The sequence below is a fragment of the Hylobates moloch genome, unplaced genomic scaffold (assembly GCF_009828535.3).
Source record: "Hylobates moloch isolate HMO894 unplaced genomic scaffold, HMol_V3 SCAFFOLD_24, whole genome shotgun sequence".
NCBI lineage: Eukaryota > Metazoa > Chordata > Mammalia > Primates > Hylobatidae > Hylobates > Hylobates moloch.
Window position 1 is genome coordinate 12116325 of NW_026652299.1, and position 24813 is coordinate 12141137.

A 24813-nucleotide genomic window follows, 5' to 3' on the forward strand; every position below is an offset into this window, starting at 1 on the left:
CAACCACTGGACATTTTCTGTTAATCGAAGCTCACAATGAACTATTTCTCCATAACCTCTCAGGTGTGCAGACAGACAGATATGACTGTCAAAAAATGCCTACCTCCTGTGTATCACAAACCTTTTCAGCCTGCCTTTCACTGAGGAATATATAAGGTTGTGTGCAGATCAGGACACTTCTTAAGTGGCTTTCATTTTTATCACTGTAGATCCACATTTAGGTGATTAAAATATTTGGCATGGAATTTGTATTTTTCCAACTTGAAAGGTATAGAAAATATATATTAATTTTTATGTTAACTAGAGGCTTTATAATTATGTGTCAGGCTTTGTTTAAAAAATAGTCATTCAATCAAATGAGTATGCACCTGCTGTGTGAATTAAGCTTACACTGGAAGGCATATAGAAGTGGCAGAGCAGAAATAAATGAAAAAATAAAACCCTTCACTTTTCTCACTTCATAACAAAAGATTTCCACTGTACCCTAGAGCCAAAGACAGCTATTTCAAGGGCTCAGTAGAGGGAAATATCCAAAGGGTAGGTGTAGTTTTTTAATTGAGCTTCACTAAGAACATGGATAAACATCTATCCCCTTAATAAAGTTATTGTGACATCTTGTAACTATAAATGATGGGGCCCCTGCTTCAAGCACCTACACTTACTCCTGCAAAATGACTCTTTAAGCTGTGTTCACATTTGGCCTCTAACTCCAGTGAGAATGAAACAGAAGGAAATAGGGCTATAATACCATCTGAGTGATTTAGAACAGACATAAGGAAAGGTACTACTCCCTGGAAGTTTATACACTCATAGATAAGGGATTATGTAACCAGGATGATATACATCTTGTCCTGCCCAGAAGCCAAGTAATGTAGTACTTCATGTTTCTGGTCACTAGATGAATGAATTGGAAACAAAAATTATTGTTGTGTACTGGTGGGTTTAGGGGAAGGGGACAAACATACTTATTTCAAATTGATACATAAGTACTAAATTCAAGATTCCTAATTCAATTCCCTAAAGCAACTATGAATGAGCTTCAGGAAAACTATGAACACCTTGAAATTAACTATACACAATTTCATATGGATACATACATACACTTTCATAGAAGAAGACGACTTGTATCTTTCATTGGATTCTCTGTATCATCTATAGTCACACACACAAAATGATTTAGTGTTGGTGAAAAGAGTCAAACTCTGTAAAATAATTTAGATTTATTCTGGGCCAAAAAAGAGTGACTATGGCCCGTGACACAGCCTTCAGGAGGTGCTGAAAGTATGTTCCCAAGGTGGTCAGGGTACAGCTTGGTTTTATACATTTTAGGAAGGCATGAGACATCAATCAAATACATTTTAAAAATACATTGGTTTGGTTCAGAAAGGCGGACAACTCAAAGCCGGGGCTTCCAGGCTATAGGTAAATTTAAACATTTTCTGGTTGACAATTGCTTGAGTTGATCTGAAGACCTGGGATCAAGAGAATGGAAATCAGCCTGACATGGTGGCTCACGCCTGTAATCCCAGCACTTCGGGAGGCCTAGCGGGGGGATCACCTGAGGTCAGGAGTTCGAGACCAGCCTGGCCAACATGGTGAAACCCCACCTCTACTAAAAATACAAAAATATGGTGGTGGGCACCTGCAATCCCAGCTACTAAACAGGCTGAGGTGGGAAAATCACTTGAACCCGGGAGGCGGAGGTTGCAGTAAACTGAGATCGTGCCACTGCACTCCAGCCTAGGCAACAGAGTGAGACTCCATCTGAAAAAAAAAATAATAATAATAGAAAGGAAATGTTCAGGTTAAGATAAAGGATTGTGGAGACCAAGTTTTATTGTGCAGAGGAAGCTCTCAGATAGCAGACTTCAGAGAGACAGCAGGTTGTAAAATGTTTCTTATCAGACCTAAAAGGGTGCCTAACCCTTAGCTGATTATCTTCTGGATCCGGAAAGGAAGGAAGGAAAACAAAGAGGAAAGAGAATTCTCTGTAGAATGTAGGTATTTCCCACAAGACTTTGCAGAGCAATTTGAAGGCATGGCAAGGGAATATATTTTGGGTTAAATATTTTGATTTTTTTCCTTGTCTCATAATGTTATGCCAGAGTCAGATTGAAAAGTAAGTCACAATATATAGGGTTAAATAAAACCCATCTGATGGGAATTTATGGTTTGTAGGGCATGACTCCCTGGACCTCTTAGATAGGAAATTGGGCAAGATAAAAAAGTCAGAGCTTAGTCCTCAGTAGATACCTCTGAAATTAGGGAAAGGATAATTCACATAGATTGAAATGGTGATGTTTTCAATGTGTTGTAAACTGTGAATAAAAAAAAAACCAATTCTCCTACAGTTTCTGACTCTTGTGTTCCAACTTACAATTCCTTCCAAGCATACTCCCTATCCTACTGAAGGAATGCTGATTCGGAAAAATGATTTTATAAATATAATATGATCATACTTCTCACTGCCTAGGGCCCCAACCTCCCTCTGGCCTCTTCCTGTCTCTCTCAGGCTCCCTGTCCTAGGCCTATCGATCCCCTGCAATTTCCAGTGTGTTTTGTGCTCTTTCTAACCTCTTACCCATTGTAGACATAGCTTTTTCTGCCTGAAACAGTATATCCACCTTTTGCCTTCAACAGATTAACCCTCATTGTCTTTCAGGATTCCTCTCTGGTGACCTTCAACCGGACCCTGGGCAAATCTCTATCAATGCACATGTCAAGTTGCATTAAAATAATCTGTTTATTTTCTTCCGTTTCTGGATTGCAGACTTTCTTGAGATCATACATGTTTAGTACTTTATTCACCTTGATAAGCCTGCAGCCTCATACCACATCTGGCATTTAATGAGCCAACAAAACTAGTGACCCAGCATGGGGCCCAGGGCTAGACGGTCAATCTCTCTACTTGGGAAGGTTTATTGAAGGTTGATTATTTTGGAAAACAAACAAGCTGTAATGACCAAAAAAATTGATAGTTTTTCTTTTTCGGGGTGTGTGTATTTTAGGCAAAAAATTTTATATAGGCTAAAGAAATTAACAACTACTTTTAGAACTAATTTCATGCAGAAAGAAGCAATGTAGAAAATACCTGGTACTAAGGAAACTTTTCTGAAGACACTGAAGTGACTAACTTCATATCATATAGTTGATGCCTTAAGAGACCTACTGTTACCCAGTGTAACCACTACATGATAGAGCTGAATTTCTGCCCCACCCTAACTCTGCTTATCCTTAAAAATCAGGATGCCTGCTGTAAAAAATTTCTTTTGTAATCAGACCAGTTGAGACTGGTTAGAACCAAGATAGCTGACCAAATGACTTTTAAAAGACCTCAAGCTTCATTATAATCTCATTTCCTTGCTAAATGGGACTCCCACCAGCACCATGACAGTTAGCAATTGCCATGACAATGACTGGAAGAAGTCATAAAAGGACCAAAAGGAAGGTGGTACTACTGGTTCTGGGAAGTTCACTGCCCTTGCCCAAAAAGACAGGGATTACTCCCCTCGCTTTTAATGTTCAACCCCTTTATTAGAAAAAAAATTATATGTTTTAAACCACTCATCCCTCACTCGTCAAGAAGTTGATTTGTAAGCTCTGTTCCTGCTTCTCAATTCTATGGCCATTGAATAAAGCCTTCACTGTTTGACGCTCATGTTCAGTTTTATGTCAAGGCTTCATGACACCAAACAGGGAAAGACTCTGTTTTTATGGGTACTGGCTTTGTCAGTAAAAAAACTAGTGACCCAGCATGGGGTCCTGGGCTAGATGATCAATCTCTCTGCTTGGGAATCTCCCTTACCACCCTAGAGACTCGACAACTGGCACCTGACAGCATCAGTTGGTAATGAACACGCATTTGTCCTGACTTTCCGTGCAGGGATCAGCTCTGGGGAAGGTAATGCATCATTGTTGTAAGATCATAAGCAGGCAGGCAAAGGTTATCTAGCTGTACTGGGAAGGGCCCCCTAAGCTGAGCACAGTGGGGATGCTCACCCAAAATCAGGGTTGTGCACAGGGATGCCCTGCACCAGACCATGGTCCCATCCTCAGCAGAGGCCCCTGTGGGAGTTCTCTAAAGTGTGAGAGGAACCAGAGCATTTGAGGAGGATGATACAGAGACTGAGAAGTGAAGAGACCACTTTTGAGGGATTAGAAGAAATCTCCATTCTGAGGCTGAAGTGCCTAGGGGAGACCCTCTGAGACAGGGTGCCAGGGACACCTGGCTGGCCTTCAGGAAGACACCAGAGACAGCTGGGTACAATGGTCAATATTGGTTTTGGGCACAATAAGGAAAATCTAGAGTTCAAGTGGTTAACCTGCAAATTCAGGGTTAAGTAGAGTCTTCTAAAGTTCTCTGTTTTCCTCTCCTTTCTCTTCTGTCTGCTTTGAATCTAGTGTTACTAAGTTGCTGGTGCTGAGATAAGACTCATTATTTATGGTCTAACTGAAATGGAAAAATTAGAAACTCATTTGAAACTGAAAAAACAAAAAAGTAAAAGAGAGTTTTTAAAATAAACTGCCATAGAAAATACTTTGCCCAAATTTTGATTCACAGCCTTCCTTGGATTACGTACCGGGGAAACAAAGTTTAGCCAGGTCAATAGGTCCCAATTTTGTTTAAAAAATTAGATTTAGCATTATTTTCTAAAATGGGTAATTTATATTACCATCTCATGGCTAAAATTTCAAGGTAAAAGCCATTGGATCTTGTGTGAGTGTGTGTGTGTGTGTGTGTGTGTGTGTGTATACATGCTTAAATGTATTTATGTGTATACATTTGTGCTATGCTATGTGGTATGTCTAGCATGCTACCAAATGGCTTCTAAGTAAATGAATACTCATAAATTTTAAGAGTCCAAATATTCTTTGTTTACATGAATTTAGTAATTTTTGATAAATAAAAACTTTTATTTTTTTTACTAAAATTGAAATTAAAAAGCCTTGAAAATTATTAGCAAACATTCTTATCTGAGTTTACTGATTAAGATGTCAGGGTTTGGCACAAATGCTGTAAGACTATAACCCCAGTCAAAAATAATCTTGTGTAATTTGTCTGACAGATACTGGAGCTGGGGTTTTCCTAACACGTCTGTACTGCCTTCCCTCAGCTTCAGATTTATCCCCATCAGCACACTCATTTCTTTCTTGGCTCTGCCTTGGCCATAAAAGACACAACTCTTCTGAGTGATATCCCATCATATAAATCTAGGCATTATCTCCTAGTCCCTCTGAGTCTCTCCCCAGTATTTTTTTTTTTTTTCTTAAACTTTTTTTTGTTGTTGTTGTTGTTGAGGGTGTCTTGCTCTGTCACCCAGACTGGAGTGCAGTGGCATGATCTTGGCTCACTATAACCTTCATCTCCAGGGCTCAAGCCATCCTCCCACCTCAGTCTCCCAAGTAGTTGGGACTACAGGCACAAGCCACCATGTTAATTTTTGTATTTTTTGGTAGAGACAGGGTTTTGCCTTGTTGTCCAGGCTGGTCTTGAACTGCTGGGCTCAAGCAATCTGCCCACCTCAGACTGGTGCTGTTATTACAGGTGTGAGCCTCTGGGCCCAGCCTCTCTTCCAAGTCTATGACTCCAGAGCACTCTAGGGGCCTGTCTCTTCAGTGAAGGAGGCTTCCACTCGTGTTGTGGGGAGCATCTTGGGCATTGACTCAGATGTGGGGGCCACTCTCTTCTTAGCGATAACCCTGATAGAGTTGGCAAAGGTGAGACAGTTCTCTCTCTGATGGCTGTTTCCAGCTGTCCCATAGGTACCAGGATTCACCTGAGACCAGGGTGGGGACTGGCAGAGAAGTACTCATAACTCCATGAGAGGCATTAAAATCAAGGTCCTGGGGTTCAACTTGGGGATGTGGTAACTGAGGAGACCATGATCCCTGGCTTTCTGGATGGCATGGATCAACATCTTGTGCTGCTTCTTACAGACTCCTGTGTATGGAGCATGGAAGATAATACCCGTGTGGGCACTGACAAACTATTGCAAGAGCTTAACATTCCTAAAGTCAAGATGCAACTTGTGATCTTGGCAGATGGGGCAGGGATTCCCAACAACTTTATTCCTATGTATACATGTCTTTTGAGTCTGCTGCAGGGGTATACCACCCTTGTAGTAGTGGCAATAGTCCACCCAGCTGGGATGAGAACCCTATGGTTCCTGGTATTCTTCTGATTCCAGATATTTCCAGGGTTCATTCTTATATAGTGAAATGGGAACTGGGGGCAAATACTCTTTCTCAGGAGCTTTGCTGAAAGAGTATGGAGGGGAACCTGAACTCCATTGGTACTTCGGAAGAGAGAAAGGATAGGAAGCTGCCTCAGCAGGGTGTTTAATATGGGCATCACCATCTTAAACCCAGATCAGGTAAGTTGTGTTCTTATTGAGAAAAAAAAAAAAATATATATATATATATATATAATTTTATAATTTGGAGATTATTTGAAAGTTATTTATAACACAAGATTAAAAACAGTAAGTTAGAGAGACAGAAAGGTAAAAGGATTACACATATAGAGAGAGATATTTTTGGTAAGGAAGGTTATAAATAGAAGAACATAATTTTGTATGAGAGAAGATCTTATACAGTAAATTTTTGTCCTAAAATAAAATGACTTATTATTTTAAAAGAGGTAGTACAAACAAATCAAAAGGTCAAAATATGTTGTTGATGGTCTAAGTCCTAATAAAGATTGTGGGAAAACAAATTTATAAAAGAAATTTTGTATGTGATTTAATTGCCTACAATTAAAAAGAAATTACCTATAACAGTCTTTCTAAGATTGGTCATCTATGTTAAAATAAGATTTTTCTAAGGCGTTAATTTACTCTTAATAAAATTATAAGAGGTTTGTTTTTTAATTCTATAATCTTAGACCTACAGCTCCCTTATCCCCAGTGGCTTCTGCAGGCAACACACCTCATTGCCACCAATCACCCATTGATTCCTTTCAGATAGTCAACCCAGACAGTACCCAGAGCAAGGCATCTTACCAGCCTTCCTCTACGATGACCTCTGGCAGGTCACCAGTGGGAAAGAGGGATGGTTATTGTACATGTTCTCTTCAAAACTTCAGATATTTACAACTAGAAGTCACATTCTAAATGATTAGGAAAAAATCCTGGGGATTCAAAACCTCATTCAGAGTATTTTTCAGACCTATAACCCCAATCGAGCAGACGTCCAGTCCCCTTTGAACATTCTCCTCACGGGATGAAAAATTGAAAAAAAAAATCCTCAGTTATTAGAAGTGCTAGGGAGGAAATGGACAGAGCCCACAGAGACAAGATAAAAAACCCTGTTAAGAGACCAGAGAATGAGGTTGTGACAGACCTTGACCCCGTTTAGGATCCTCAGACGGGAATGAAAAAGGCAAGATTCAGGCATGATGAAACGTTAATGTTAAAGGGAATAAAGCCACAGAAGAAAGACCCACTAACTGGAGTAAGCTAAGAAAAATTAATCAACAACCCCAGAAAAGTCTATATATCTTCCCAGAGAGGTTGAGAGGAAAATATGAAGTTGTATACTGCTCTTACTCCTGATTCAGCAGAGGGAGAGAGGCAGTTCTGAAATCTATTTGTCTCCCAGAGGACATCAGACATTAGCTATAAACTCCAAAAGGTAAAATTAGAGCTCAATGCTCCCATCTTAAGACTAATATACCTAGGCAATAAGGTGTTCAACAACCAAGAAGGGGAGGAGGAGCATAAAGAAGAAAGGGAGGCCAAAAAGCAAGCCCAACTACTGGCTGTTACCTATCCATGGAAAATCACAGCTCCGGTGAGCTACTGCTGGTCCTCTAACCAGTAGAAAAGATTCCGAAGATGGAAGAGACTAGGACCAAACCAATGTGCCTTCTGTAAGGAAGAGGGTCACTGAAAAAGGGACCCATCTGAAAGGAAGGGGGAGGGGGAATGTCCCACCCAGGTGTTTCACAGTAGCATATGGTCTAAGTAGAAAAAAAAAGTCTACAGGTCCTAGGGGCTCCTCAATTGGCACTCTAGGTATCCTTCAAGGTGTCCTGACTGACACTGGACATAGGGGACAAGCCTGTTGGCTCCTTGGTTGACACAGGGGCCACCTACTCTGTTTTGAACACTCCCAGGGGTATATTTACTCAACAAAATGGCAGGATTCCCCAGACAGGCGAAAAACCCAGCAGCTAACGTGGACTGTGTCATCTCAAGAGTTCAAACCCTATACCCAGCCACCACAATATTTGGAGAGGCCTGGAGTAACTGACTCTTGAACAAGGAACCCTCTTCCAGTACGTGGATAACATCCTTGTTGCCAGCCCTTCTAAAAAAAATTGAGATCAAAATACCTATTAGCCTTTAACTTCCTAGCAGAAAGGAGTTCTAAGATTTCCCCCCAAAAGCACAAATATCTCAGTAGCAAGTAATCTATCTGTAGTTACTCCTAGAAGAACAACAACAAAGTTAGTCCCAAGGGAGATGGGAAGTAACATGCCAACTACAGCAACCAAAGACCTGGAAACAACTTCAAGGGTTTCTGGGCATGGCAGGATTTGGCAGCCTCTGAATTGCTAGCTTTGGCCTCATTGCCCATCCTCTATAAAAACAATCAAAAGGACACAGACCCTTTTAAATGAATGACAAAATGTAACCAAGCATTCCCCAAACTTAAAACCCAGCTCACAAGGGCCCCAGCTTTAAGCCTACCTAACTTAACTAAATCTTTCTATCTTTATGTTCATGGAAAGGGAAAAGCCTTAGGAGTACTAACTTAAAGGTTGGGCCCACTGACCCACGTAGTATCCTACTTTTTCATGCAGCTGGACCCGGTTGCTAAAGGCTGGCCACCCTGCCTTTGGTTGATGGCAGCCATGGCCCTCCTTTGAAAACAGAGAAGTTAACCTTTGGACAACCCCTAACCATCTGAACTCTCCACCATACACAGACCCTCATAAAAGAAACAGGAATAGAATGACTATCTCCAGGCAAGGCTCTCCAGTTGCAAAGTTATTGCAGGCTGTAAGAAATTTAGCCCAGCTGGCAACAGTTCATGGCCATGGCCACCAGAAGGGGGAAACTAAGGTAATTAAAGAAAATAATAAAGCCAATCTAATGCCAAAACAAGCAGCTTTAAGAAAGTTACCCTTCAAATGCCACTTTTTGCTTTCCCTCTTGAATCCTCCTCCTTGTTTTAAAACAAAACAAAACAAAAAACCCTGGTTTACTCTTTAAAAAACTGGAAAAAGACCTCCAAATTGGAATATACCTGACATTCTGAATCATCCAGGAGAGCTAATAAGTCCTCATGAACAACTTATTTTCCCTGAAGAAGTTACATTACAGGCCATTAGAGAAGCTCATTCTAGCACTCACTTTGGTCATGAGGCCCTTCATAACTGGCTTTTCAAGAGCATGACGGCCCCAAAGTTCAGGAAGCTAGACAAGGAGATAGTTGAGATTTTCCCCACATGCTATGTTAAAAATTCTAATAACCACCCAGCAGAGTTGGGTGGGGGAGGCAAAAGGGAGCTGCTCAGCTGGTGAAGTACCAACATAAATGCCCAGGGGAAGATTGGTAAATTTATTTCACAGATATGCCCAGAGCCTTAAAAACCTTTAAATACCTCCTGGTTCTCACTGACACTTTTTTCAGGATGGGTAAAAGACTTTGCCACCCACACTGAGATTGCACATGAGATGGTAAAGTTGCTACTGAAGAAAAATTGTCCTCAGATTCAGGCTGCCTGAGTCAATTCAAAGAAATATTGGACTAGCATTCACATGTTCCATTACTAAGGCTACTTCTGAGGGTCTAGGAATAAAATGGCATCTACGTGCCACCTGGAGACTGCAGTCTTCATTTATAGGACATACCCAGCTAAAGGCAGCTGCTTGAACCTAAGGAAGAAAATCCCTTCTACTGAGTTGAAGCACTCTCAGATCTAAAATTACTGATGTGTTTGAGGACTAAAACCCTCAACCCTGGGCCTGCGTATACTTTCTGTCAGGACTTAGTTTACTTGCCCTCTTAGATGTATCCTCATCTTTGCTTTGGGAGTAACCTTGTTGCATCCAGAGCCTACCCCTGTTTGGAAAACACATGACCTCAAGGAGATTGCACCCTATGGCACCTAATCACCAGAGAAGTCAAAATCTTTGTTTCCTGTCCCCCTTCTGCCCAAGGAATAAAAGGGTGATTAGGCTTATTCTAGCTTCCATCAGGATAACAGGCCATCTCCTAAACCCCTGGGGAAGGTTTGCCTACCATGAGGTTACCCTCTGCAACCTCACAACGTTACGGAAATGCGAGCTGATGAGAATGACGATCCCCTTACCTGAATTCTCCCTAGTCTCATTAGCCAATATTGTGCTTGGTAACTGTCTGGCTCTTGATTACTTGTCAAAACAAGGTGAGGTGTGTATAGTCACCAAGTCTTCCTCTTGTACTTGGGTAAATAATTCAGGATTAATTCAAAAAGACATTAAAATAATCTACAACCAGGCCAAGTGTTTCCACCAATTAATCAAAAGGACACAGACCTTCAAGGAATATAAAAACATCATAAAATAAGCCATCCCTAATCTCACTTAGTTCTTATTCTTCCTGGGCCCTTTAGCTGCTATTATACTTCTCTTGATTTTGGGGCCCTGTCTCCTAAATTGTCTGCTCTTATTTGTGTCTAAACAAATAGAGGCCATAAAACTATAGAAAACATAAACAGCTAGGCTCACACCCAAGAGATAACCAGACCTACCTAAGACTAGCTACAGAAGAATTTCACTCCGCAGGTGACATATCAACATCTAAATTCAGCTTGAAGAAGTTATAGAAGATGAACCTTGGCTTGTTTGAACCGCTAAAGGAGTGAATATAAGAAAAGGGGGGATTTGTTACCCAGTGTAATGACTACATGACATAGCAGAATTTCTACTCAACACTAACTCTGCTTATCTTTAAAAAACTGGATGTTTGCTGTAAGACGTTTTCTCTGTATTCAGACTAGCTGAGACTGGTTAGGTCCAAGATAGCTGGTATGGTATGATATCTGTTTCCCTACCAAATCTCATGTCAAATTGTAATCCCCAATGTTGGAGGTGGGGACAGGTGGGAAGTGATTAAATTATGAGGGTGGTTTCTCAGAAATGGTTTAGCACCAACCCCTTGGTGCTGTTCTTGTGATAGTGAATTCTCACGGGATTTGGTTGTTTAAGAGTGAATGGTATCTTCCCCCTCACTCTCTCTTGCTCCTTCTTCAACCATGTAAAGTGCCTGCTTCCATTTTGCCTTCAACCATGAGTAAAAGTTCCTTGAAGCCTCCTCACAAGCATATGCCACCATGTTTCCTGTACATCCTGCAGAACGGTGAGCTGAATAAACTTCTTTTCCTATACATTATCCAGTCTCAGGCATTACTTTATAGCAATGTGAGGCCAGACTAATTCAGGAAATTGGTGTCAAGGAGTAGGGCATTGGTATAAAGATGCCTGAAAATGTGGAAGCAACTTTGGGATTGGGTAACAAGAAAAGGTTGTAAGAGTTTGGAGGGCTCAGAAGAAGACAAGAAGAGGAGGGAAATTTTAGAACTTCCTTGAGACTGGTTGTATGGCTGTGACCAAAATGTTGATAGTGACATGGAGGGTTAAGGCAAGGCTGAGAAGGTCTCAGATGCAAATGAGGAATTTATTGGTAACTGGAGCAAAGGTCACTTTTGTTATGCCTTAGCAAAGGGTTTGGGTTCATTGTTCCCTTGCCTCAGGGATCTGTGGAACTTTGAACTTGAGAATTATGATTTAGCGTATCTGGTAGAAGAGATTTCTAAGCAGCAAAGCTTTCAAGATGTAGCCTTCCTGCTCCAACAGCTTATGCTCATATGTGTGGGCAAATAAATGACTTAAAACTGAAACATATTTAAAAGGGAAGTAGAATGTGTAAGTTTGGAAAATTTGTAGCTTGGCCATGTGGTAGAAAAAAAAAAAACAACACCATTTTCCTGGGGGGAATTTAAGCAGGCTGCAGAAATTTGCTTAAGTGAAAAGGAGCCAAGTGTTAATAGCCAAGACAATGGAGAAAAGGCCTTTAAGGCATTTTGGAGACATTTGCGGCAGCCCCTCCCGTCATAGACCTGGAGGTCTAGGAGAATAGAATAGTTGTGTTGGCCAGACCAGGGCCCCATTGCCCTGTGCAGCCTCAAGACACTGCTCCCCACATCCCAGCTGCTCTGGCTTTAGCATCAGCCCAAAGGGCACTAGATACAACTCAAGCTGCTTCTGCAGAGAATGCAAGCCATAAGCCTTGGGAGCTTCTATGTAGTGTTAAGACTGTGGGTTCACAGAGTATAAGAGTTAAGGCTTGGTAGCTTCTGCCTAGATTTCAGAGGATGTATAGAAAAGCCTGGGTTTCCAGGCAGAGGCCTGCTGCAGGGGCAAAGTTCCTCACTGAAAACCTCTACTAGGGCAGTGTGCAGGGGAAATGTGGGGGAGCAGACCCTACAGAGTCCCCACTGGAGCACTGCATAGTGGAGTTATGAGAAGAGGGCAACAGTACTCCAGACCCCAGAATTGTAGATCTACCAACATCTTCTACCCTACACTTGGAAAAGCCTTAGGAACCTAACAGCAGCCAGTGGGAGCAGCTGCAGAGGCTGAAACTTGCAAAACCAGAGAGGCAGAGCTTCCCAAGGCTTTAGGAGCCGACTTCTCATACCAGTTTGATGCAGATGTGGGACATGGATTCAAAGGTGATTACTGTGAAGCTTTAAGATTTAATGACTATCCTGCATGGGGCCCGTGGCACCTTTTATTTTGGCCAATTTCTCCTCTTTGGAATGAGAATATTACCTAATGCTTGTACCTTCGCTGTAGCTGTCTCTCTGGTTTTGTATAAAGCTCACTGGAAGAGATGGAATTTATATTTTGTCAAAGAGACAACTACCCTGGTAATATTCTACTGTCAATTTAAAAGAACTAAGACATAAATGCTACCTAATTAACCCCCTAATGATTTCTTTAAGAACCAGTGATTTTCAACTGGTTGTGTAGTGGATACTGTGATGTTCCAACTACACTGTCTATCAGAATTAAAGGACTTACTCTACAGCTTCTGGCAGTGCTGCTACCTGGTAGCTTTTAGCTATCAAGTATCCTATTATTTGCTTTCAGCTGAAGAGTCTATTCACCCAAACTCTTACTCTGTCTCTGGGGGCAGACTATATGCATTAAATGGTTCTGGCAGTGCTGCTACCTGGTAGCTTTCAGCTATCAAGCATTCCTATTATTTGCTGTCAGCTGAAGAGAGTCTATTCACCCAAACTCTCACTCTGTCTCTGGGGGCAGACTATATGCATTAAATGGTTGATAGGGAAATAAAAGCCATAAAAGCCTTGCCACTCCTTACAACCTTGGGACAATCTTTTTTTTTTTTTTTTTTTTTTTTTTGAGACAGAGTTTTGTTCTTGTTGCCCAGGCTGGAATGCAATGGAGTGATCTTGGCTCACCACAACCTCCTCCTCCTGGGTTCAAGCGATTCTCCTGCCTCAGCCTCCCAAGTAGCTGGGATTACAGGAATGAGCCACCATGCCTGGCTAGTTTTGTATTTTTAGTAGAGATGGAGTTTCTCCATGTTGGTCAGGTTCATCTCGAACTCCCTACCTCAGGTGATCCACAACCATGGGACAATTTAAAAGAGCCATTATAGCTTCAAAGATTCCTTCAGGGTTCATTGACCTTTTCTGAAACTCAATTATAGCCCAGCTTCACCTTCTGCCCAAAAATGCTTCCTTCCCTCCTCCCAGCCACCATAGGTATGGATTCTGAGAGTGTTTCCTAATAAAATCTGGCTCTTGTATTGAGAATAGACACTAATAAACAAAAATATAAGTATACGGGTCAGTTGAGATGACATTGTAGTAATCTTGGAAATAAATTTTGAAAGTAGCAGTGGAAGTGCTAGAAATATTTGGATTTTAAACAACAGAATTTCCTGAAGACTGGGTGTGGGATTGTTAGAGAAAATGATGACTCAGGGATGACTCCAACGATCTTTGCTTGAGTACTGGAAAAATGGTTTGGGTGGGGGGGACTATGGTTGGAACAGATTTTGGAAGGGGTTATTAAGAATTCATTTTGAGCCGGGCACGGTGGCTCACGCCTGTAATCCCAGCACTTTGGGAGGCCGAGGTGGGTGGATCACGAGGTCAGGAGTTTGAGACCAGCCTGACCAACATAGTGAAACCGTCTTTACTAAAAATACAAAAAATAGCCAGGCGTGGTGGTGTGCGCCTGTAACCCCAGCTACTTAGGACGCTGTGGCAGCAGAATCGCTTGAACCGAGGAAGTGGAGGTTGCAGTGAGCCGAGATTGAGCCACTGCACTCCAGCTTAGGCAACAGAGTGAGACTCCATCTCAAAAAAAAAAAAAAAAAAGAATTCATTTTGAAGTATGTTGAAGTATGTCTATTAGACATCCAGCGGAGATGACAAGTAGACAATGGGATTTACAGAAATTCAATCTGGTAGAGAATTATGGGTAAGAAATATCATTTTAGAAGTCTTTGGCATATACTAACATTTAAATGTATGAGAATAGATGATACCTCCAAGAGAATGAGTATAAATAAAGAAGAGAAGAACACTAAAGACTGATACTTGAACATACCAATTTAGGGACTGGGGAGGAGAATCAGCAAAGAAGACAATGATGGAATGACCATTAAGGTAGAAGGAATACCAAAGGGGAATAGTTGGAAGACACGTGGAAAAGTATATAAAGGAGAAAGGGTATGATCAACTACTTAAAATGCTGCTACAGGTCAAATAAATTGGTTTTGATCACTTCGATGGTGAAAATGATGGCAGTATTCCTAATGGGGTGATGAGATATAAAACATAATCAGAGTAGTTATACAAGCATGTTTGAGCAAAGGAAATAAAATATCTCTTCCTAAGTATTTTGCTATAAAGAGAAACAGAATAAGAAGTAGTTGGTAGGGACAGTGAAGTCTGAACAACTTTGGTTTGCTTTTTTGTTTGTTTGTTTTTTGTAGAGACAGGGATCTCATTATGTTGCCCAGGCTGGTCTCAAATTCCTGGCCTCAAGGAATCCCCCAGCCCCAGCCTACCAAAGTGCTGAGACTACAGGTGTAAACCACCATGCCTGGCCTAATTTTTTTTTTTTTTTTTTAAGGAGAAAGGATAGTATATTTGTATGCTAATAGGAATGATCAACTGGATGGTAAAACATTGATGATAAAATTTCTAAGACTGATATGGAACAAAAAAGAGCCTGAATAGCCAAAGCAATCCTAGGCAAAAAGAACATAATGCCAGAGGCATTACATTACGTGACTTCGAGTTACACTACAAGGCTACAGTAACAACAACAGAATGTGCTGGTACAAAAAAAATACACATTGACCAATAGAACAGAATAGAGAATTCAGAAATAAAGCCACACACCTACACCCATACAATCTTCAACAAAGTTGACGAAAATAAGCAATATGGAAAGGACTTGCTATTCAATAAATGGTGCTGGGATAGCTGTCTAACTATATGAAGAAGAATGAAAGTGGTCTCTTATCTTTCACCATCTACAAAAATTAACTGAATATGGTTTAAAGAATTAAATGTAAGACCTCGAACTATAAGAATCCTAGAGGAAAACCTAGGAAACTCCATTCTAGAAATTGGCCTAAATTTACGATTTAGTCCTCAAAAGCAATCGGAACAACAACAACAACAACAAACTGTCAAGTGGGACCTAATTAAGCTAACTAGCTTCTGCACAGCAAAAAGAAACTATCAACAGGGTCAACAGTCAATCTAGAGAATGGAAGAAAATATTTGCAAACTATGTATCTGACAAAGGTCTAATATTCTAAGATCTGATATTCAAAGGTCTAATATTCTGCTCAGTACCTGGGTGATGGAATCAGTTGTACCCCAAACCTTAGCATCCTGCAATATACCTATGTAAGAAACTTGCACATACAACTCCTGAATCTAAAACAAATGTTAAAATTATTTAAAAAAAAGGAAAGGAGAGAAAATGTAAATTTCCAGAAGTTGCTACAATAAAATAAAAAAAGTAAAGACTCAGGACTTTGGGCCATGAGATATCAGCCCAACCTCCAGGAATAGGAGCTGCAGATTTCGTTCATCTACCTGTTGAAAAACTCAATCAATCATCCTTGCAAAATTAAGACTTAATCAAAAGTCTGGACACCAAAGCTAGAGTGAGTGGCCTGGGTTCACAATAATCTATATGCTATTGCTACATTATGATATCAGAAGGGTAACATGTCTCTTTAGAACTCAGTAGGTGTTTATTTAGAAGCTTCTCCTAGTCCCACATTCCACCCTACATGTTTCTTCTTTTGGCTGTTTTTAATTTGTATACTTGCACTATAACAAAACTAATGATTAGTATAGTGATGTCCTGAGTTATGTTAGTCATTCTAGGAAGCTATCAAATGTGAGCGTTCTAGTCTAAATGTGGGTGGTCCTAGGAATCTCAAAACTTGCAACTGATGTCTAAAGTCATGGACATACTTGGCAGTCTAGAGAACTGTGCTCTTAATCTTGAGTTTGTCCTAACTTTGAGTAGTAGATGATATCAAAATAACAGTACTATAATAAAAATGCACAAAATGTACATAACATTTTATACAGTAATTCTAATATTGAAACATTTTTCTAAGGTTTTAACTATATACCCATTGTCACAAAATGATTTACGATAAACAATAAAAGAGAATATCATAGAATACTTCAACTCTTTCTCTCATGAATATCTATTTAGTACTCAGTATTTATTAGGAGATGAGCACTAAGTTAGATGTCAAGGATAAACATTTAAAAAGATAAACATATTCCTTGTACTCTAACACTAACATAGCAAAAATATAACAATTTATTTATTTAGATGAATATGTAATTTTAAAATTTTCTGATATCTTCTTTAATAGTGGATGCCTCTGCTATTGAATCACATAGAAGTGGCACCCAGACAAGATATGGGTGTCTAGAGCCGGTTTTGCAGATAAAGTGAAAAAATTAGGTAGAATTGACTATCAATAATAGACTATCTGATTAGCAGTGGTTTACAAATAAAAATATTTAGTTTTTATGCAAAACAAAGATTTTAAATAAATATACTCAATTCACTTACAAAACAGGGAAAGTGGTAGGCGGTGCCAAATTTTAAACCAAAGCCCAGGATGTCATCAGAACCTAGTGATGCCATCAAATATGTCATTCTGTTTCCCCACCCTACTTCACTATGCTACTCCACCAGTTAACCATGCTGGCTTTTCAATTTTTTGTAAGGATGGTTGCTGCAGGTCCATGGTGTCACATCCAAGGGAAAAAAGGATGGAGTAAGACCATAGATTTGTTCCTCAAGAAGTTCTGCCTTCTTCGTTTTTTGTTTGTTTGTTTTGTTTTGTTTTTGAGACATGGTCTCACTTTGTCTCGCAGGCTTGGAGTGCAGTGGTGTTTTCATAGCCCTCTGAAGCCTCGAACTCCTGGGCTCAAGCAATCTTCTTGCCTCAGCCTCATAAGTAGCCAAGACTACAGGCATGTGCTAACATGCCTGGCTACTTTTTTTATTTTTTATTTTAGAGACAGGGTCTTGCTGTGTTGCTCAGACTGGTCTCAAACTCTTGGCCTCAAGTGATTCTCCTGCCTCAGCCTCCCAAAGTGCTAAGATTACAGACATGAGCCCCTATGCCCGGCCAGTTTTCTCTTTTTATCATGAGAATACACTAGTGCCTTTGCCAGAATGAATGATGTCACAGGCCTCAGTAGTGAGAGGATGATAAAGCGAACTTTTGACATAAGGGAATAAGATTCCCGTGATTAAGTAAATCTTATAATATTTCATACTCTGACACTAGTGGAGGGCCCATACTCATTGTAATTAGCTTTTTACTAGTAAAGTCCAACATTTACTTAAATAAGATCAAGTAGCATTTGGCTGTTGGTTAAGTGACATTATCTGCCATAGGAAGTAACCTACAAGCTAAGACATGGTGGATGAGCAGGATTCTTTGGAAAAAAAATAATGGGAATCAGCAGGAGAACACGAGGAAAAACTTTCCACAGAGAGTAACACATGTAAAATTGCAGAGAGAGAAATCTTGGTAATTTCACTGCAGCACTTTGAGATCACAGCATAAAAAGGTGACTGTTGATAACTGAGGTTGCAAAAACTAAGAAAAAATTTAATCATGAAACATCGCAATAAATTTACTTAAAACGGTATTTTTTGGTCATCAAAAAGATAATGAATAAGGTTGTATGAAACATGCACATATTTATGGCTACTATTAAGGAAAATCAATATGTGTATTTTTGTGGGACTATATATAGTAAGTGTGATAAATGTTTAATATAATATACAAAACAGATATAGTTGGGAGAGGATGGTAGGATTATGAATGTTAAACCATTGAATTATTTTAAATATTTTTAATTTTGTTGCACTGATATTTAAATAATTAAATTATTTAAAGTAAAATATGAATTAGTTTCCTAGGAGCACCTTTATTTTTGCCTCTACTATTAAGTTACCAAGTATAACTGCCAAGCAAAATTTTATTTTCCTCAAAGTCAAGCTATCACACATAGTTGAATAAATTGAGCACTGGACAAGGTCACTTAAGAGGCAAGTGGAAGCTCTGCTTCCTCTGCTATTTGTTCTGGTTCTGGACAGCACCTGCTTGGAAAGTTTCCATTTTTAATTCCCATAAAGTTATTGCATGGGTTAGCCATAGCACTGCCTACTTTTGGGAGAACAACTTATTATTTGAAATGTGATTTGAAGATACTCATTTCCTATATTCTCTTCTGTCTCAACTAGCATGACCAGTCAAAGTTTACTGTAAAACTCATGAACTCATAAAAAAAGTGATTTTGAAGTTATACAAAGACAGAACAGTAGCAAAGTTCATGGAATAATGAATACGAATATTCTTATTGGGAAATGAAAAATCCTTTAAAGAAAATATATATGTCAGGCCACTGTGGTTCCTTAAATGACCTCTGGCGATTCCTATAGATGCTCTTTGCAGAGAGTTCTTTCTCTGTTTATTATTAAATTATTTTTTAAACTTCTCAGATTCTTCATAGTGCCATTTGACCTACAAAAAAGGTACTGAAATAAAAATTTCTTTTCCCTTTGCCCAAATAAAAAGAGCAAGATTTGTGAAGATTTCTTTTTTTTTTTTTTTAGAAGAAATGAACTACTTATTACGAAGAATTATGTGAAGAAAAGAGTCAAAATATTATTTGGTTTCTGGTCTTCCTATTCAGTACGTTTTCTGAGCAGTCAGAATCCCTCTGTGGTTTGAGATGGTGAGTGACCAGCTGAGTACAGTCACAACAAAGAAAAAAATTCTGTATTCGGGGTTCATGTAGCAAAATAAGAACGAAAAGTTTTGTAAAGTGGGATGAAAAACATCTTAGAAGATGTGAACATCATCACTCCTAAAGTAAATGACCTTTTTCCCCCAAGGTGGTCCTTGCCTTATAAGCTCAGTGTTATTTCCTAGAGGGAAATTTTAACCAAAATGTCCTAATAAGATGAACTTCTTAGCTGATCTGAACAGACATTTCCAGGAATTGTGGTATTTTTCTGAAAATAACATGTTAATCTCAAAAGTTAGCAATCTGTCTAATCACCACCGCCAATTCTGTCACCAGGTAGAACTAATATCAGCAATTACTACATCTACTAAATGCTTATTATTGGGCTATGACATATTCTAAGCACTTTATATGTATTTTACTCGCTTAATATTCATATTACACCATATGATGTAATATTTTCATTCACAATTTGCATGTGAGAAAAATTGAGACATTGAGAAATTAAATAACTTGTCCACAGTCAACTAAACTTCAACTGAGGAAGTTACTTTAAAACCTGAGAATCTGGCCCCAGAGTCCTGACCTGTAACTTCCCTTTTATGATGGCTCTGGTTGATCACACTGAATATCATATTCAGATCAAAGAATCACAGAAATCAGTGTGAATCTGACAACTAGATCTTCTATTACTTATGCATCAACCCCACTAACCATTCAGCATCTCTGGGGATAAAAAACCCACTCTGCAAACCTGACCAATTTATACGGTTGGAAGAAAATAAACCATTACTTGTATTCGGACTGTCCAGTTGGCTTAGGCAACTGTAAGAAGAGTACTGGACTGGTTGCCCGTGTCTATTCTAATTAATGAAGTGAAAAATATCAGCAATGTCTATTTGTTCAACCAGCTTCATTTATACAATATACCTCATCCAGATGAAAGATTTTGTTTCATTATTTGCTGAAAACCATTTATTCCCAAAGACCACAAAGCTTCCATATGTTTCAAGTAGCATTTGTGCAGTTTGCAATGACATCTTCATTAAAAGATTAGTAAAAACTCTTATTTTCCAATGGAAAATATAAATGATAAGGCTTCAAAGTGAAAAAACTACCTGAAATATGGGATCACCGATGAATTAGCAGAAATAGGTTACTAGCTGTAGACAAGCATGTGACATTAATGCTTACAATTTTTTATCATAGTAAAGGGTCATGGTGCTAAGCAGAGGACAGCTATGTTATTCAAACAAGATGAGAAATGTGCTTAAAATTCCTGCAAAAATTAAGTACAGTTACCCTAATATAAGAGATATTAGAATGAGTCGGCAAAGTAAAATCCCAGGTAAACACTCCTTCCTCCACACTGACATGGCCTTATGCATTAATTTAACAATTTCCTGATTTTTTTTTTTTTTTTCGAGACGGAGTCTCACTCTGTCGCCCAGGCTGGAGTGCAGTGGCGCAATCTCGGCTCACTGCAAGCTCCCCCTCCCGGGTTCACGCCATTCTCCTGCCTCCGCCTCTCCAAGTAGCTGGGACTACAGGCGCCCGCCAGCTCCTATTTTGAATCCTTCATTCCCTATGGACTATTATAATAGCCTTCTAGTTAAAATTTTTGCTTAAAATCTCTTAGGCCTTGAATCCAGCCTTCACACCTCTAAGTTTCTGAATCATATGATTTATCTGGTCATTTCAGTGCTAAAAACATGATCGAAGATGGATTGCCTGTTGGGATCCTACATTCCTATTGTATAAAGCAAGAACATTTGCTTTTAGCTCCAACCTTCCCCAGTCTTCACTATCTGAAATTTCTGTGGAAATTTTTCTTCACTTCAATATTAATCCAACAATATGAAGGTGGTAAGATCAAGATAATTGTACAAACTCTCTCGAAGAATGCCAACCAAGGCTTTGTGATCACAATGAGTTAATAGTGACTAGTCAGGGATTTTTATGAATATGAAACATGGGCAGGATTATCAGAAATTATAAAGTTGTTGAAAAAAGTGGAAATGCACAAGAAATTCAAATACAGAAACACACCTGGGGCATTCATAGTCAAAAATACTTTGAAAATTAGAAAGTCTTTACGAATTAACCAACACTACATGAAATAGAGATAATATGCCACTGACTTTAGGTGATGCCAAAGCGTTCTGCAAAGCTGTAATTTAAAAATCAGGTCACAAAACATCTAAATAATAGGTGTGACAATACTTTCAAAATTTGTATCCACGTGAAATTGCAATGACTTATGATGAAGTGAGGATAAATTTCCTGTGGGTGCTTTACGCATTAATCCACAGAAAACTTTTTATTGCTGCATTAGATTTTCATCAATTGAATTTTAAAGTTAAACCCAAACACGTTTCAAAGTGTCAATGGAAATCCATATATCTCAACTGCCCATTATTTTAAATATTTTCACGTAAGTTTAAATAAAAAATTGATTGACTTTCATAGAATATACATTGATTTATGCAAATATCAGGAAGATTGAAGAGTTCCTGTTCCTATTCACCTCCATGAATGTAATGTACTATCAAACTTTTTAATCTTTGCTAATCTTAAGGATGAAAAATGGTAAGTCATGGTAATTTTAATTTTAAATTTTCCTACTAGGAATGAGGCTGAGAGTATGGGTCATATGTTTAAGATCCATTTATATTTGTGTTCTGTGAGCTATCTTTTCATATCTTTTGCCCATTTTTTTAGAGGAGGGTTTTTCATGAAGTAAAAGTATCAGTCTATTGTCAATGGAAGCAGTCCCCAAACTTTATGGCACCAGAGATTGGTTTCATGAAAGATAATTTTTCCATGGATCAGGGTTGTAGGGGATGGCTTTGGGATGAAACTGTACCACCTCAGATCATCAGGCATCAGATTCTCATAAGGAACACACAATCTAGATCCCTCACATGTGCAGTTTGCCACAAGGTTCACACTCCTATGAGTATCTAATGCAGCTGCTGATCTGACAGGGGGTGGAGCTTAGGTGATAATACTCCCTCGCCCACCACTCACCTCCTGTTGTGCAGCCCGATTTCCTAATAGGTCACAAACCAGTACTAGTCTGTGGCCTGGGGGTTGGGAACCCCTAATCTATGGCATGGATTGCAAATATGTTTTTCTATCCAGTTTTTTTGGGGGGAATCTCGGTCTGCCACCCAGGCTAGAGTTCAATGCTGTGAATTTAGCTCACTGCAGCCTCAAACTCCTGGGCTCAAGTGATCCTCCTGCCTCAGCCTCCTGAGTAGCCAGGATTACAGGTATGTGCCATCATGTCCAGCCTTTTAGTGTTTATTCATATTTTTATTTTTAAAATTATATGTAGTCAAGTTTATCATTTGTTTTCTTTGAGATTATAATTAATAATATATTTTGTCATCAACATTATACTACTTTTCCCTTATATTTTCTTCTAGTACTTTTATTATTTTATCATTTTACATTTAAATCTTTATATTTCTTGAAATTTTGTGGTCTAAGGCAGGGGTTGGAGTACTGGAGACCATGGGCCAAATATCTTTTCCAGCAAGCCAAATTTGGCCATGACAAATTGTTTATTTATGTATTGTTTATGGCTACTTTCACACTACAATGACAGAGTTGAAAAGAGTGACAGAGACCTACGAACCCCAAACTGTTTGCTGACCCCTAAGATATATAATACAAATACTGTATTATTTTGTAAAGAAGTTAAACATTATTTATTTATGTCACCCTTTATCCACTGATTTGAAATCTACCCCTATAATGTACTCAATCTTTAAAAACTCTTAGAAATGGAAGGCAAACAGGCTACAGATAAGCCCCCAAATTTCAGAAAGGTAGGTTAAATAGATTCCTTGAATTCTCATACATGAATGAGTTACAGATACTTCCTTCCAGGGAGGCTTTCTGACCTGAGTTCTAAGAAGATACCGTGAAATTCATGTTTTATTGATTCATTTTTTATGTGAGGTAGATTCTAAATGTTTGTTTTAGAGTCATATTTTTCTTCTTCTTTTAATGTATTAGTAGGGGATCATTGGACATATATGCAGCAAAGACACATAGCTAGAAGTTTGCCTCTCATGTAAGATCTGTCTGATTTCATACATTATCATCATTGGCATTACTCTTAAATTGGAAGGACCATGTTTTATTCTTGAGTTTTAAAAAGGAAGAGGAGCCCCTATCCTCTGAGCAAGCACTTAGAATTATTTTATTAGTAATCTGATGGGATGGATGAAGAATTCATAACGAGCCTTTCTGTGGCTCCTCTTGAGGTCCATGGCATCTATTGGTGACTGTGACCTGAATTCCTGGATTTGGAGGTAGAGTCGGTCTGTGATGGAATATCAGAAGTGCAAAGATGTTTCTCTTAAGATGCTTCAGAAAAGCAGGAAAAAGGCACATACATATAAATGGAAAATCTTTCAAAATGTAATTAATATAGAAATCTGTGGCCAAAAACCAAGTCACCAGTCCTGGATCCTAGGAGAATAGAATATATCCAGGGCATCTACGATTAATAAATGGTCTTGAAACCACAGTAACTTAGACATATCCTAAATTCAAGATCTACTCATGACCTTCCTATAATCATGAGCATTAACTGAATTCAAAGTTCCAAGTGCAAATTTGCATGTGAACAGAGAAAGACATCACTTGCCAATATTTGACCCAGTTTCTCTTCCATATGAATCAGAGATGTCCTTTATTTTTAATTCCCTAAAATATTTAAATAAAACACATTTTAGTCCGCCTGTAAATTTTATGACAAATTCACAAACAACTCACTTATCTGCACTACAGTCCTCACTACCCCGGGAAATAAATGACTAAATGACACCCAGGTATCCACTAAACGCCCAACATGAAGAGAAAATGGAAGATTGGTAAGTTAACTGACTGTTCTAAGGAACAGAAAGAAGACTCAATATATCAAGTGAAGTTTAGTTCTTTAAAGAAACAGTTAAATCTCTGTCATTTTCAGATAGCCTAGGAAGTTTTAAGTGGCCGCTCATTGTGAGAAACTCATTTCGAGCACGTTTGAAAGACAGAACATCTAAACGTGCGGTGGCCTTTCCACCTCTCAGGAACTTTGATTGGATCCTGACTGCGAAGGAGAATGCAGAGAACTGAGTCAGCAACACAGCTTCTATAGCACCCTGGGGTCCTTTGGAAATGACTCGTCCAACCTCAGTCTAGGATGGGTTAGAACAGTGACTCCTCAAGGCAGGGGTCTGAGATAAACGACCTCCGGAGTCCGCACTCAGCCTCTCGGGTCTTTGATTTTGAACTGACGAAGTACAAGCCGATTTTAACTAGGTCATCCAAAGAGCTCATATCCTAGCATGTAGTTGGCATTCACTGAATAACATGGCGCAGAGAAAGAAAGTGGGAGACCGAGAGAGTAAGCAAGTAAGAGAGAAAAAGCTAACAATAGACTTTTAAAAACAAGTCTTTCT

General features: G+C 39.1%; 1 pseudogene; it reads right to left on the reverse strand.

Annotated features, from left to right (window-relative positions):
- Positions 1–5579: 5579 nt before the first annotated feature.
- Positions 5580–6358, reverse strand: LOC116463029 (small ribosomal subunit protein mS40-like; annotated as a pseudogene).
- Between the last annotated feature and the right edge of the window lie 18455 nt (positions 6359–24813).